Source organism: Tamandua tetradactyla, chromosome 1 (assembly GCF_023851605.1).
Source record: "Tamandua tetradactyla isolate mTamTet1 chromosome 1, mTamTet1.pri, whole genome shotgun sequence".
NCBI classification, from domain to species: Eukaryota; Metazoa; Chordata; class Mammalia; order Pilosa; family Myrmecophagidae; genus Tamandua; species Tamandua tetradactyla.
Window position 1 is genome coordinate 163,220,073 of NC_135327.1, and position 16,069 is coordinate 163,236,141.

Genomic DNA, 16,069 nt, shown 5'->3' on the forward strand with positions numbered 1-16,069 from the left:
GTAGAAAATGTTGACTTAAAAGATATTTTTTAAAGCATTGACAGTGAAGCTGATTACTTTGGTAACTAGAACAAAGCTATTATATATATATCTCTAACAAATTTCAAATTCCATGTAGTCAAACTATTGAAGATTTAAAGATTATTTCTTCTATTTCATAGCTTTTTTTGGAGGTTTTGATAGACTTAAGCTTTTTTTTGTCATTACATTTTTCGTGGCTTAATTCAGGATATTGGCTTTAATTCATCTTTGTATATCACCTTTACTGCTTGTAAGATAGTGGTTTCATACTTTCCTTAGATGGAGCAATATAATCCATCACAGTTATATCTATGGTTTTTAGACTTTCACCTAGAATAGGAAGGCTTCATTACTATTCTTGATCTATTTCCCTCTGCCATAAATTATGAATAGCAGTAACCTTTATATTTCTATATCAATACAGTTTCTATTAGAGGACACTGCATGAGTAGCTTTATTGCATTTCTTTTTACTAGTTGGTTATAATAATGCCTGGCATTTATGGAGAACCTTTCAAAGGAGCATCTCAAAGGACTTTGTGAAATTTAAATTAATTCTCATACCATCCTTAAAAGGTGGGGATTATTCTTGTTATGTAAATAACTTGTCAATGAAGTTAAATGAATACCTAAGGAAAATTCAAGGTAACTTTGGACACTTTGAACTTTACAACCCACTCCCTCAGCCCAATACATTATTCCATTAATTATTTTACAAACATTAAAATAAATAATTTAGATTTGTTCTCACTCTTTTGATTAATGAGTACTATAAGAACCCTTAATGCCAGGTCAATTTTATTCCTGTCAATCCATAACATAATGTTAGGATGGAAAATAAGGAGTTATAGATAATATCTAAATTTGGATAACCTCAGCTGTATCCTTAAACTTAAGAACATGTAACATATAATTATAACAAAATGTTTGGGAGGTTGACTAGCTAATTTATAGATTACAGGTAACTGTTGGTATTTATATTAAAAAAACAACTCCACTCTGAAGAGCTGAGGTGACCTGTTATTTTATGGGAGTAAGAAATCTATGCAAGATCTAACCAATCATAGCCTACTATTTGCCAAAATGATAAAACTTGTAAAAACCTTCCAAATTTGTCATTTCATATGGACACAAACTAGTCAGGAGTCACTTAAATAATGGGAAAGGAAGAGAGGGGATTATAAGGTTGAGAAATCCTTGTGATACATTTTTACATGCTCTGAAGAGTTGAATGAATTTGGAAAAACATGTGATTACGTGGGATGATGGAGGAGACAAAGTTCAGGGTAGGGGAGAGAATCGTGGACAGAGGAGGAGAGATTAAATAACCTGCTCATAACCTCTTGGCTATTATGGCAGATCCAATACCAGAGCTGATGTTTTTTGAAAGCAGGTTTCAATCTTTTCAGTTTATCATGCAGAATAGCCAAATATTTTGATAAATAAATAAAGCCTGCAGCTTTGACCTAGGTGCTTTCTTTTTAAGTCATACAATGCACTTAATGCAAACCAGCGGAGGGAAAAAGTATTTAGCTTTTCAGCACTGTGGCTATAGATGTAAGAACTGGCTATTCTTCATACCTTCGGATAGTTCCAAGAAGCACAGGGATTTTTTATTTTTTAAATCAGCCACTAACAATCAGCCACTGTACCCTAGTAATATACTTGAAGCTACCCCAACCTCCTTCTATTATAACTAGGAAATGGGTTGAACATACTAGAATCTCACTCTTGCTGTAGGATACAAAACATACATCATATCTAATTTTTATTTTACAATTACTCCAGTTTATCACTTGGCTAGGGACTCAGACATTCAAACAGAAATGACTCATTCTACTTTCTACTACAACTTTACATGGGAGAAATTAAACTGAGTCAGGCAGGCATTAGATTTGTTAGTATGCAACTCGTCCCTCCAACATTAATTGGATAGCTATTGTGAGTCAGAAACAGCTAGATGCTGTTGTTAAAATGATAATGTGATCTAGTCCTTACCCTCAAAGGGATGAGAATGCAGTTGATAACAATATGAATTACAAGAATTTACTTTTCTGTGCATGCCACAGTTTCTTTCCTGGAAAGTAAAGAGAATGGACTAAATGAGCTCTAATATCCTTAACTCCATATTCTAATAACCAACAAACCAGGAGTAGCCTGAGGCAACAATTGGTCTTTTACTTAATTAATTATAGGTGAAATATCTTATCAGTTATAGCAAAACCAAAGTAAGGCACTTAGTAGATTTTCTTCAAAATTAAGATGGGAAAAAAATGTAAGTTTCACTTACTTAAGAAATACAATTTGCCCCTAACTCAGTCTCATAAGTACTGAGTAACCTCAGATTGTTTACTATCCCACTGCTAACTTCTTGGCTTCTGATTTATCTATGAAGAAAGCCACTGGCTAACTGGCTAGTTTATTGGTTTTATTTGTGGTCTTAAAGGTTTAGAAAGCATCTACCTTCCTCTTATTTACATTCCACATGCTTACTCAATATCCATTTCCCTTTTTCCTTCCTAAAAGAACCATGATTTTGTTCAAAACAACAATGATATACAACAAAGATACTCGTACTTCTTAGCCTTTCTTGTGCTTAGAGATGGCCCTGTGACACAGCTGAAGCCGATGAGATTAAGGCACAGGAAGCATCATTCCTTCTCCATTAATTAGACAACGATATTCAGTAATAAGTCTTGAGGCTTCTACTTCAAGCCACTATAGGCAAATAGGGACTGGATTTACCTCCCACTTGAGCAACCAAATAAAGGACAAAATATATGAAATGGCAATTTTCAAAACACTAGTTATCAGATGATGAAAGAAGAAATAGGAAAAATACTAGGTAAGCTCTATGACTGCTCACTTATATCTATGAGAGACTTTTCAAGCCATGACACAGGGTGAAGAAACTGAGGTAGAGCATGGAGGAAAGACTTTCCTGAGTTGAAAAAACAGAACTGAAAGGGCAGGGAAACCAAGGCAGATAGAGTTGGCAGTAAAGAGTACTAGAAAGGGAAAAGGTGAAAATAGGATTTTGGAGCTCTGTAACAGGTCCCCCTTGAATATTTAACTGAACACTGATCAGTGCCTGCAATGAGAAAACTACCGAAGGCCTAGCAAAGAATCATGCAAGGCAATTAGAGGTAATAGTGCTTGGCACATGCACAGATCTTGGAATAATGCCTGTTCCTACCGCCTAGACTGGAGAAACTCATGATTCATGGGACACTGCATAGAGTGGCAGGGAACAACTAGCCCTAGATTGAGCATGGCTCTGGTCCCAACTAACAAATCTTAAAATCAAATCCTAAAAGGGACAAAAATTTTCCAAGTACCTGAACTGTATCCCCAAACAAAAATCAAGAATATCTCCAAGAACACATAATTATCTCATACCAAACAAGGTAAAGTTCACAATGCATGGCCCCAATAAAAAATCCATCAGGCATGTGAAAAAATTGGAAAATATGAGCCATGTTGAGGAAAAAGATCATCCAATTGAAACTGACCCAGAAGTAAAACAGATGTTAGAATTAGTAGATGAGGAAATTAAAGACAGTGATAATAACTATATTCAAGTTTAAAAAGTGATAAAGAGATGTAGGAGATTTGGAATTGACTCAAATTAAACTTCTATAATATGTGAGATAAAAATTAACTGGATGGAATTGCTGGAAGATTAGACATTTGTGGAAGACAAGATTTGTGAACTTGAACACAGAACAATAGAAACCATTCAAAATGAAACAGAAAAGAGACTAAAAATAAGTAAGTAAAGTACTTGTAAGCTGTGAGACAATTTCAAGCAGACTAATGTATATCTCAGCAGAGTTCTGAAGAAGGTAAAGATTGGGAAGGGAGGAAAAAAAATATAAAAATAATGGTTGGAATTTTCTATAATTCCATGTATCCCACATCTATGAAGCTAAATGAAATCCAGGCACAAGGCAAATGAATAAAATCATACAGATACCCTTCATAATGAAATTCTCAAAACCAGTGAGAAAGAGAAAATCTTAAGAGACATTTGTGGGGCATCTTTAAAACACTGAAACAAAATAAACTGTCTATATATAATTCTATACACAGTGCAAACATCTTTCAAAAAAAAAATACAGGCATTTCCTGACATATAAAAGTTGAAAGAATTTATTGTCAACAGATCTAAAGTACAATGAATGTTAAAATCAGAAGGAAGGCAATACTTGATGGGAACAGACATCTATACAAGTGTGCCAGTTTGAAAGGATGTATGTAACCCTAGAAAAGCCATGTTTTAATCCTAATCCCATTTTGTAAAGGCAGCCGTTTCTTCTAATCCCTATTCAGCACTGTATGTTTCAAACTGTAATTAGATCATCTCCCTAGAGATGTGACTCAATCAAGAGTGGTTGTAACTGGATTAGGTGGAGATATGTCTCCACACATTTGGGTGGGTCTTGATTAGTTTACTGGAATCCTATAAAAGAGGAAACATTTTAGAGAAAGAGAGATTCAGAGAGAGTAGGAAAGAACAACATAGCCACGAGAAGCAGAGTCCACCAGTCACAACCTTTGGAGATGAAGAAGGAAAATGCCTCCCAGGGAGCTTCATGAAACAGGAACCAGGAGAGAAAGCTGGCAAACGATGCTGTGTTTGCCATGTGCCCTTCCAGCCAAGAGAGAAATCTTGAATGTGTTTGCCATGTGCTTCTCACTGGAGAGAGAAACCCTGAACTTCACTGGCCTTCTTAAACCAAGGTATCTTTCCCTGGATGCCTTAGATTGGACATTCTATAGACTTGTTCAATTGGGACATTTTCTCGGCCTTTGAACTGTACACTAGCAATTTATTAAATTACCCTTTTTAAAAGCCGTTCTGTTTCTGGTATATTGCATTCCAGCAGCTAGCAAACTAGACCAATAAGGGAATGAGAACAAAGGGTGTATTAACTTCATTATAAGATAGTTAAGTCTTTTAAAAGACAACAGACTACTTGAACAAATATCAAACACTAGAATGTGGGATTTAAAAGTAAAAGTTTGATAACAATAACACAAATGTCACTAGGGAAGAAATGAAAGTATGAAAGATTAAGTTCTTTATACTTGAAGATTATAATGTCACTTGAAGACAGACTGTGTTTAAAGCAACACATATAATAAGACAGTCAAGAATAAAACAACAAAGAATAAAAATAGATTCATAAAATCCACTCAATTAATTCAAAGGAAGGAAGAAGAGGAGGAAAAGGGGGAATAAAGAACTGCTGGGACAAAGAGAAAAGTAGTAAAATGACAAATTTAAACTTAATCATATCAATAACCATTTAAATATAAATAGTAAAAGTACCCTAATGAAAAGACAAAAATCACCTTATTGGATAAAAAAGACCCAAGTAAATTCTGCCTCAAGAAACACATTTTAAATTTTAAATAGAAGGCGGCAGGCAGAGTTCTCACCTGCCATGCCTTGAGACCCGAGTTTGATTCCCACTGCCTGCCCATGCAAAAATAAATAAATAAATAAATAAATAGAATAAATAAATATAAAGGAACAAATAGATTAAAGTAAAAGGATGGAAAAAAGATATAAAAACCTCATACTCTGGTGCCTGCCCATGCAAAAAAACAACAAAAAAAAACAAACCTCATACTAATCGAAAGAAGGATAAAGCTACTGAGATGAAAGAGTTTTACAGTGAAGAATATTACCACTGATAAAACAGGGCATTCATAATGATAAAGTGGTCAATTCATGAAGAGGATACAGTGTTTGTAAATATTTATGTGCCTAATAAGAGAGCTTCAAAATACCTGAAGCAAACACAGAGAGGACAGGAGGAAGTTCTGGGAAGATGGCAGAGCGGGTCCTACTCTGGGACGCATTCCTCTTCCACAACAGGTAGTGGGCAGGCGGGAAGTATTGGAAACAACTGTGCAGGGGCTCCAGGGCCAGGGGAGCACTCAACACCACCGAGGGAACAGCGGAAGAAAGAAGTAGAGAACGTTAATAGAGAACTATGAGAAGCTTGCTCTGTACCATGGCTGCTGGTCCCCATCCCCCACTCCCCAGGAAGGTCACCTTGGCATCCAGTCTCTGACTGGCTGTTGCAGAAGCAGAGGACGTGGAAGTCCTCTTCCCCAGGAACAGGATGGGGCATGGCTGAACACTGCTCTTAGCCTCTAACTGTAAAATTCAGACCACTGGGCCCGAGTTCTGAGCTTCTGTTGCAGGCCCCTCCCAGGACAAGAACTGGTGCAGTCACTGTTTCAATCATGTTCCCGACAGGGGTGGAGGGGGTGGAGGCTGGAGGATGCTATCTGCTGGGCAAGGCAGGAAAGCACAGCTTCAGGGAGTTGTCAAAAGGCTTCTGGTGTCCTGACCTTCTCCCCAGGAATTTTTGGAGCTTGTCTGTGGCTCCCTGGCACTATTTTGGCTGGGAAATATGAACTTGAGAAAGTTCTCTCTGGGATGACCTTCTTCCCAGAATTTTTCTTCAAGGTAAAATCAGCTAGTGGCAATGAAAAGAATATAAAAAATGCTATAGAGGAAAAACAAAAACAGAACAGATCAAGATTCCCAGAAAAGGAACAGAGGAAAGGAAGCTTTCTCCCAGGGTGGGGTGGGATGGGGGGAGACAATCATACAAACAATGCAATCTTTAAAAATTATACTGCATATCCAGGGTAAAAATCAGATAAAGAAGAACTGAAAAAATCTGATCAGCTAAAGAGACAATTCTAAAGGTCTAGAATAAGTTGAACCAAGTGACAGAGAAGAAGCCTTAACACAAACCAATCAATGATAAAACCCTAGGCAAGAAAGAGAAACTGACCTTCAGAATAAATTCATCAAGATAATCAGATGACTAGACATCAACAAAAAATTACAAGGCATACTAAGAAATAGGAAGATGTGGTCCAGTCAAAGGCAAAAAAATAACTTTTTGAGGAGACAGAGAATTTGGAACAACTAATCAAAGATGTTCAAACAAATCTCCTAAATCAATTCAAGACGATGAAGGAAAATATGGCTAAAGAGATAAAGAATATCAGAAGACAATGGGTTAGCATAAAACTGCATTTGAAAGTATGAAAAGAAACAATAAGTTATGAGATGAAAGGCACAGTAGAAGGGATCAAAATACACTAGGGACATACAATAGCAGATTTGAACAGGCAGAAGGAAGAATCAGTAAACTAGAAGGTAGGACAATCAAAATCTTATAGACAGAAGAATAGATACATTGGAAAAAATTGTGCAGGGATTCAGGAATTTGAATGACAGGATGAAGTGCACAAACATATGCATCATAGATGTCCCAGAGGGAGAAGGGAAGGAAAAAGGGAGAGAAAGAATATGTGAAGAAATAACAACTAAAAATTTCCCATATAAAATGAAAGACATATATATATATACACATCAATCCAAGAAATGCATGTATTCCAAACAATAAATCCTAACAGATGTACTCTGAGATACATACTAATTAGAATATCAAATGACAAAAAATAAAGAATCCTGACAGCAACAAGAGAAAAGACATTTTGCCATTTACAAGCAAACCACAATTAGATTAAGTTTGAATTTCTCATCAGAAACCATGAAGGCAAAAAGGTAGTGGTGTGATATTATGTAAGGTACTAAAAGAGAAAATCTACCAGCCCCAAATTCTTTATCCAGCAAAAAAGTCCTTCAGAAATGAGGGTGAGTTTAAAATATTCACAAATAAACAGCAACTGAGTTTATCAATAAGAGACCTGTCCTATAAGAAATACTAAAAGAAATTCTGCAGACTGAAAGGACAGGCAGAGAAGGAGGATTTGCACTTTAAGTGCAAAACTGTTATAAGAGACAAAAAGGACACTATATTTTAATGAAAAGTGCAATCCACAAAGAAGAAATAACAATCATAAATATTTTGCACCTAACAACGGTATACCAAATACATGAGGCAAACACCAGCAAAACTAAAGGGAAAAATAGATGTCTCTACAATAATAGTTGGACACTTCAGTACATCACTATCAGTAGAAAGAACATCTAGACAAAGGATCAATAAACAAACTGAGAACTTGAATAATATGATAAATGAACTAGACCTAACAGACATATACAGAACACTGCACCCCAAAACAACAGGAAATAAATTTCCCTCTAGTGCTCACAGATTGTTCTCCATGACAGACCATATGTTGGGTCACAAAACAAGGCTTAAGGGGCGGTGTGACAGTGGCACAGTGGCAGACTTTTCACCTGCCATGCTGGAGATCCGGGTTTGATTCCCGGTGCCTGCCCGTGCCAAAAAACAAACAAGCAAACAAACAAACAAACAGAAAAAAACAAGGCTCAATACATTTTAAAAGACTGAAATCATATAAAGCACTTTTTCAGTCCATAATGGAATGAATTTGGAAATCAATAACAGGTGGAGAACTGGAAACACATGAACAACCTACACTTACTCTAAGAGAAATAGAAGACCTCAACAGACTTAATATGAGTAGACTGAAAAAGTCATCAAAAAAGTCCTCAATAAGAAAGGTCCAGGACCAGAAGGTTACACAGGTAAATTCTACAGATCATTCCAAGAAGAATTAATACCAATCCTGCTCAAACTCTTTCAGAAAATTGAAGAGAAGGAAATACTACCTAAATTGTTCTATGAAGCCAATATCACCCTAATACAAAACTTGATAATGATATTATAAGAAAATAAAATTATAGGCTGTGCCAGTTTTAATATGTTGTGTACCCCAGAAAAGCCAAGTTCTTTAATCCTCATTCAATATTGCCAGGTGGGAAGCTTTTTGATTGTTTCAGTGGAGATGTTACCCACCCATTCAAGTGGATTCCATGATGATGTTTCTCCACCCATTCAAGTGGGGTTGCTTACTGGAACCTTTAAGAGGGAATCATTTTGGAAAAAAGCTTTAGAGCCACCAGAGCCGAAAGAGCCACCAGAACTGACAGACCCAACAGGACAGAGCCCAGGGGAAGCTGTTGAAGAAGCCTTATGAAATGAGGAGAGAAAGCTAGCGGATGTTGCCATGTGTCTTTCTAGCTGAGAGAGAAACCTTGAACTTCATCAGCCTTCTTGAACCAAAGTGTCTTTCCCTGGATGCCTTAATTAGGTCATTGTCATGGCCTTGCCTTAATTTGGACATTTTCATGGCCTTAGAGCTGTAAATTTGCAACTTAATACCCCTTTTTAAAAGCTGTTCCAGTTCTGGTATATACATTCTGGCAGATTACTAACTAGAACAAACACAGGTCAATTTTTCTAATAAAAGTAGATTAAAAAATCCTCAACAATATAATTGCAAATCAAATGCACCAGTACATTAAAGGAACTGTACACTGTGATCAAGTGAGTTTATCCCAGGTATGCAAGAGTGGCTCAATACAAGAAAATCAATTAGTGTAGTACACCAACTTAACAAATTGAAGGGGAAAAAAACCACATGAACATTTTGATTGATGCAGAAAATGCATGTACCAAATCCAACATTCTTTCTTGATAAAAACACTTGGAAAGATAGGAATAGAAGGAAACGTCCACAGCATGATAAAGTGCATGTTTTTAAAACCTTGCACGAACATTGTACTAAAAAAAGACTGAAAGTTTTCCCTCTAAGATCTAGAACAAGACAAGGATGCCCACTGTCATCACTGCTATTCAACATTGTGTTAGAAGTTTTAGGTAGAGTAGTTAGGAAAGGAAATAAAGGTATTTAAATCGGAAAGGAAGAAGTAAAATATTCACTATTTGCAGATGACAAGATCCTATATATAGAAAGTCCTGAAAAACCTATAACAAAACTACTAGAGCTAATAAATGAGTTCATCAAAATGGCAGGATACAAGATCAACATGCAAAACTCAGTAGTGATTCTATACACTGGTAATGAGCAATCTGAGGAAGTAATCAAGAAAAAAATCTATTTATAATAGAAACTTAAAAATAAAATATCCAGGAATAATTTTAATCAAGGATGTAAAGGGCTTGTGCACAGAAACCTACAAAACATTGCTCAAGGAAATAAAAGAAAATCTAAATAAGTGGAAGGACATTCTGTGTTCATGGATGGGAAGGCTAAATATCATTTAGATGTCAATTCTACCCAAATTTAATTACAGAATCAATGGACTCCCAATAAAAATTCCAACAGCCTACTTAGCAGAATTGGAAAAACCTATTACCAAATTTATTTGGAAGGGTAAGGGGCCTTGAATAGCTAAAAACATGTTGAAAAAGAATGAAGTTGGAGTGAGTACTCATACTTTCTGACTTTAAAGCATATCATCACTCACGTGGAAGCGTCAGAGAGGATGCTAATTATAACTTGAACTCCCCCATCAGAGGTGAGAAAATAAGAAAGTGCTTTCTTCTACTTCTACAGTAAGGATTCCAGCCAAGTCTCAGAGAAAGCCTGAGGGAGACTGCACAATAAGTGAGGCATGCCCTCGTCTCTTTTCCTTTCAAAGTCAGCATCAGAATAATAAATCCTCTCCTGTAACACTTCATAGTATGTGATTTATGAGTCAGTCATAATTAGTTTGGTGGAAAAATAATTTAGAAAGAATTTGTAAATCATGCATGAATTATTTCTGGCCCTTTACCTGTGTGTGATCCTGCTTCTTGTCACTGGCATGGCTATAAAAATTTAACTACAGTCCTGTGAGAAAATTGCTAAATGAAAGGAATAAAGGAAGAAAGGGAATGTTTCTATGATTTTTAGTTTCAAAAGCTGTTGCTTTTGCTAAAACAACAAAAATAAAAGATTCTTGTGCATGGTGATTTGAATTAGACATTTATGAAATGCAGCTGAATTTCCTTCCTGCTTTTCATCAAGTGATATTAATTCTCTGGCTAAAGCAGAAGTCATCTAGTGCTAGCTATTTCAATGAAATTGGATATTAAATTTTGCTTTCAAACAGAAGAAAAAATACTAATGATTATGATTTCACTAGAAGCTTCTCCAATTCCTTCTGGATTGATTTGTAGATACATAATGTGGGCAATTATTTCAAATCCTAAAATATAAACTTTGTCTCCTTGTATGAAAAATGAACCTTGAAGAGACTTTTTTAAAAAAAAAATTTTTATTGTATAGCATAACATATATACAAAGCAAAGAAATAAAAAAGCAATAGTTTTCAAAGCATTCTTCAACAAATAGTTACTGGACAGATCTGGAGTTTGTCATGGGCTACCCTATGATCCTCTCAGAATTTTCCTTCTAGCTGCTCCAGAATTTAAGAGGCTAGAAGGCTTAAATATTTTTTTTAATCACCACAATTGGCTTTTTTGTAAAAAATAACATATATACAAAAAAAGCAATAAATTCCAAAGCACAGCACCACAATTAGTTGCAGAACATATTTCAGAGTTTGACATGGGTTACAATCCTACAATTTTAGGTTTTTACTTCTAGCTGTTCTAAGATCCTTAGACTTAGAGTAAGACTTAAGTAAAGTCTTAAAAGACTTTACTCTTTTAAGACTAAAAGAGATATCAACAACGATTCAGCAATTACATTCGTTAAATACTATCTTCTCTGAATAACGTCACTATCACTTTTGATCTTTCTATCCCTCTCTTTACAGGTGTTTGGGCTATGGCCATTCTAACTTTTTCATGTTGGAAGGGTCTGTCAGTAATATGGGGTAGGGATATGAAACTATGTGATGTTCTGGAGAGGCCAAGCCCTCTAGGTTTCAGGACTTACCTGGTCCAGGGACCCATCTGTAGCTTGCAGGTTTCTGGAAAGTAACACTAGTGCATGGAACCCTTGTGGAATCTTATATATTGCCCTAGCTGTTATTTAGGATTGGCTGGAATGGTCCTGGTTGGGGGTTGGCAGGTTATGATAGGTAGCACTGTCTAACTGAAGCTTGCATCAGAGCGACCTCTAGAGTAGCCTCTCAACTCTATCTGAATTCTCTCTGCCACTGACACTTCATTAGTTATGCTTCTTTCCCCCCTTTTGCTCAGGATGGAATTGCTGCTCCCACAGTGCCAGGGCTGGATTCATTCCTGGGAGTCATCTCCCACATTGCCAGGGAGACTTTCACCCCCATATGTCATGTCCTACATAGGGGGAGGGCAATGATTTCACTTGCAGAGTTGGGCTTAGAGAGAGTGAGGCCACATCTGAGCAACAAAAGAGGTCTTCCAGAAGTAACGCGTAGGCATACCTATTGGTAGGCTAAGCGTCTCTGCTACCTACATAAGCTTCACAAGAGTAAGCCTCAAGATCAAGGCTTGGTTTATTGATTTGGGTGTCCCTAAAGTTGACACAGTATCAGGGGATTTCCTAATGGTAAAGTTTAATAGTTCCATGTTTTTCTCCCATCCTTCAAAGGACTTTGACAATATATATATATATTTTTTGCATGGGCAGGCACCAGGAATCGAACTCAGTTCTGCCACCGAGCCACCGTCACTCCACTCGCCAATACTTTTTTTTTTTTTTTTTTTTTTTTTTAAAGGAAAGACAGAGAGAAGGAAGGAAGGATAGAAGGAAGGAAGGAAGGAAGAAAGGGAAACATTTTTAAACATTTTCTTGTTTTATTGTATTCTGTTTCTCCGTTTTTGTTACATGGGCTGGGGCCGGGAATCGAACCGAGGTCCTCCGGCATAGCAGGCAAGCACTTTGCCCGCTGAGCCACCGCGGCCCGCCTCGCCAATACTTTTTGATTATCTGCTCAATATACTCTGGGATGCATTCAGGCATTACATTAGGCTATACAGGATTAAAGGACCTCTTTCTTATTCTGGGCTCCCTGTCTTCCAATCGTTCAAATGAGCTATACAGATAGGCTGAGTTAGATTGTGTGCTACAGAAAATTTCAGTTCCAGACCACATAAATCGTTCTTCCTTTGGTCTCAAAGAGTATGTGTGGTTCTGAAATATAGACATCGTCGTCCTTACCCCTGTGTTCTGAATTACTTTAACCCCAACCTGATCGGTTTCATTCTCATCTCTAAATATCAGGTTTTATATGTATACATAAATCCATAAATAATAATTACCACTCCAGACTAAATGTGTTTGCAATATAAATCCATAAATAATAATTACCACTCCAGACTAAATGTGTTTGCAATAAAAGCTTACAATCTAAGCCCTTTTTTCCTTGTAAGTATTTTCTAAAGAAGACCATACCATTGTTGTTCTTTTGTTTCTGGCTTATTTTGCCTCACCAAATGTCCCATACATTCATTCACATTGTTGCTTGCCTCATGACTAAAACCTGAAATGATTTGTATGAATTTCACTGGATAATTAGTTTTGAAAAATAAGGATAGTTAATTATTCAATAAAATATTTGTAGACCTGATCTATTATTTTGTATGGTGAAATCAGGAGAAAATCTATGATAATTGCTTATAAACTAGGCACTTAGGGATGTATTTTAAACTTTCAGGGTTTAACAAGTCAAAAACAGTCACATATAATGAGATAACCAGCTAAATATGCTGTATTTGGATTAATGAATTAACATAGATCAAAAAACTTTAACATAAATGAGGAACTTAGGATTCAACTTTAAAACTATATATAAATGAGAAAACGTAAAAAGGATATATTTTAGGCAAACCAGAGGGGAGGAAAAAAAAGTTAGAATGAACAGTGAATTAATTCCTAAAGATGACAGTAGTTCTCTCTCAAGATGATAATTGTTTGGATACAATATTATAACTTCTCTTGTCAAGTTTCAGAAATTAATAAATATTATGCACACTCTGGTTAACTCCTAAGACAGGCCTTTAACTTTGATGCTTAAAGAAGAAACTTCTCAGTGAAAATGACAACTGCACAGACTAATTGCTACTTCCTACATTTCAAGCAGCTTGAAAATTAAGTTTATTTTAATAGAATAAGTAGCTCAATAAAGCCAGTTTATCTTAATATTTAAAATGTATCTGAAATTAACCACTACCAGCTGTTTCCATATAGTATTTACATATGTAAAACAAGCATACATGATGGTCACTTTGACTTAATAGGTTGGAACCTCTCCATATCAAGAAATATAGAAGAGAAGTACAAACATTAAAAAGAAAAAAAAAGAGAAATATGTAAGATGAGAACCTTAAATTCAAGAATAGTACTAATTCTCAAAATATATCTCCTAAAGGTAAGCTAGGTTTTTTAGCTTTAGTTTTTGAAATCTTGAAATATTCGTAAATCAAATTCGAAAAAAAGGTGTCCAAGCTCTACTGCATGGTAAAGGAAAATAGATTTTCTGATTTGTATGCTTCTGCCATCCACAAAGAAGCAGAAGAATCAACATCTTCTTACTTATGTTGGTGATTTGCTGCCAAGGCCATGAACTCAGTGTACGAACAGATAATAAGTTCTAATAACTCTAAGAAAGAATCGTTTCACCTTTAAAACCTATATATATTCCTGTAGAAAGCCTCCAAAATGTACTCTGTATCCAGGAACTCCATTCAGCAAGTTAATTAGTTACCCAGGAGTATTATATTGTAATGATTTATTCACAAAGACTTAATGGAAAGCTCATTCCCCACAAATAGATGATCCATTAATAAATTCTCATATGGTCATGTTAGGTAAGCATTGCTTTTAAAGTTTTTCAGGCCCAAATCATCTTGCCTGTGATGAACTTTATGATTTTGGGTGCTTGACTGGTCAGCTTCTTACCTATTAGAATATCTCCATAATTGTTTCCTGAGAAAAATCCCAGATTTTACCTCCAGGTAGTCCCTTAGCACCTGGTGGAAGGCTGGCCACCAATTCAGATGAGAAATCTCCATATGCTACTTACATTTCCATAAATAGGCATTTGCACCTGCCACCCACAAACAAAAACTACATGCCAAGGACTTGTCAAAGAACGTAACCTTCAACTGCCCAAAGCCTATTTAACCTCGAAAATTTCACAAGTCTATATACTATGATATATATTTTTTCTTATCTATTAAGTAATTCTTAACCTTATATACACATTAAGCTCCACATTAGTACCAGTAATACTATTTGTATCAGTGCTTCTTAACCCAATATGGACATTAGTATGATAATATGGGACATGCTTAAAAAAATACCCTTTCTGGAACTACTCCAGACTAACTAAAAAATATGTGTGGGCCCAGAATATGAGATTTTAAAAAATTTCCCCTAGGCAGGTCATATGTGCATGCAGGCTTGAGAAGCACTGACACAAAAGTAAACTGGCAGCCAGAGGGAACATTAAATTTATCATAATGAGATTCAAATTATTGCATAAAATTATAAAATTTTTAGAATAAGTATATATAAAATGATTCTAGCTTAAATGATATTAGGTTCACATTTTAAGTCATAAAATTTAACTGTCCAACACCATGATTTGTAAAACACTTCCAAATTTCCTCATTTTATCAGTGTAGTCATTTAATGATTGGTTTAGAGAATGAATTTTGGGGTTAGAAAGCTGAAGCTCAAATTTTGAGTTGGCCACCTGCTGAGCAGTCTTAGCCTCTCTGACTCTGTTTCCTTATCTAAAATGGAACATTATTACTATCTTGATAGAAGATTTAAGGATTAAATGGGATTATGTTTGAGAAGTAACCAGTATCAGTAACTAGTAAATCAATAAAAAAATGGAACTAGAAAAGTTAAGAGAAAGAAAACTTTTATTTTATCATGTTTGATTTATAGTCAAGAGTTTTGAGATTCAGGGAGTAAACGCCTCCAGATCACCCAGTTACCTAATAAAAAGTAAAAGAAGTCAACTTTATTCAGTTGGCAAAACGAATCAAATAAGCCCTTTAGTTAGTTGCTTAGGTGAGAGCTATTATCTGATGGAGTAGTTGACAAAAATCTCTGACATGATTGAACTTGTATCTTCAGTGATTTGACCTGTGAGAGTATAAAAGGTGCTTTTATCTTCTACTGAACGGAGTTACTTTTGAACACAGTAATCAGACATATACCCTTACTGGGATATATTCTAGTCACAAAAAGAGCTGCAAAGAAATACTTCTTAAGTTTTTTTGAGGGTAATAGCACTGGTACAGTATTTCTGAGATGATTTTGTGCAAATT

General features: G+C 35.7%; 1 protein-coding gene across 15 annotated transcripts in view; it reads right to left on the reverse strand.

The window, feature by feature from the left end:
• The window catches only part of CADPS2 (calcium dependent secretion activator 2), a 617,203-nt gene that overhangs the window by 258,252 nt on the left and 342,882 nt on the right, over positions 1-16,069 (reverse strand). The gene's annotated exons all lie outside the window — the stretch shown is intronic.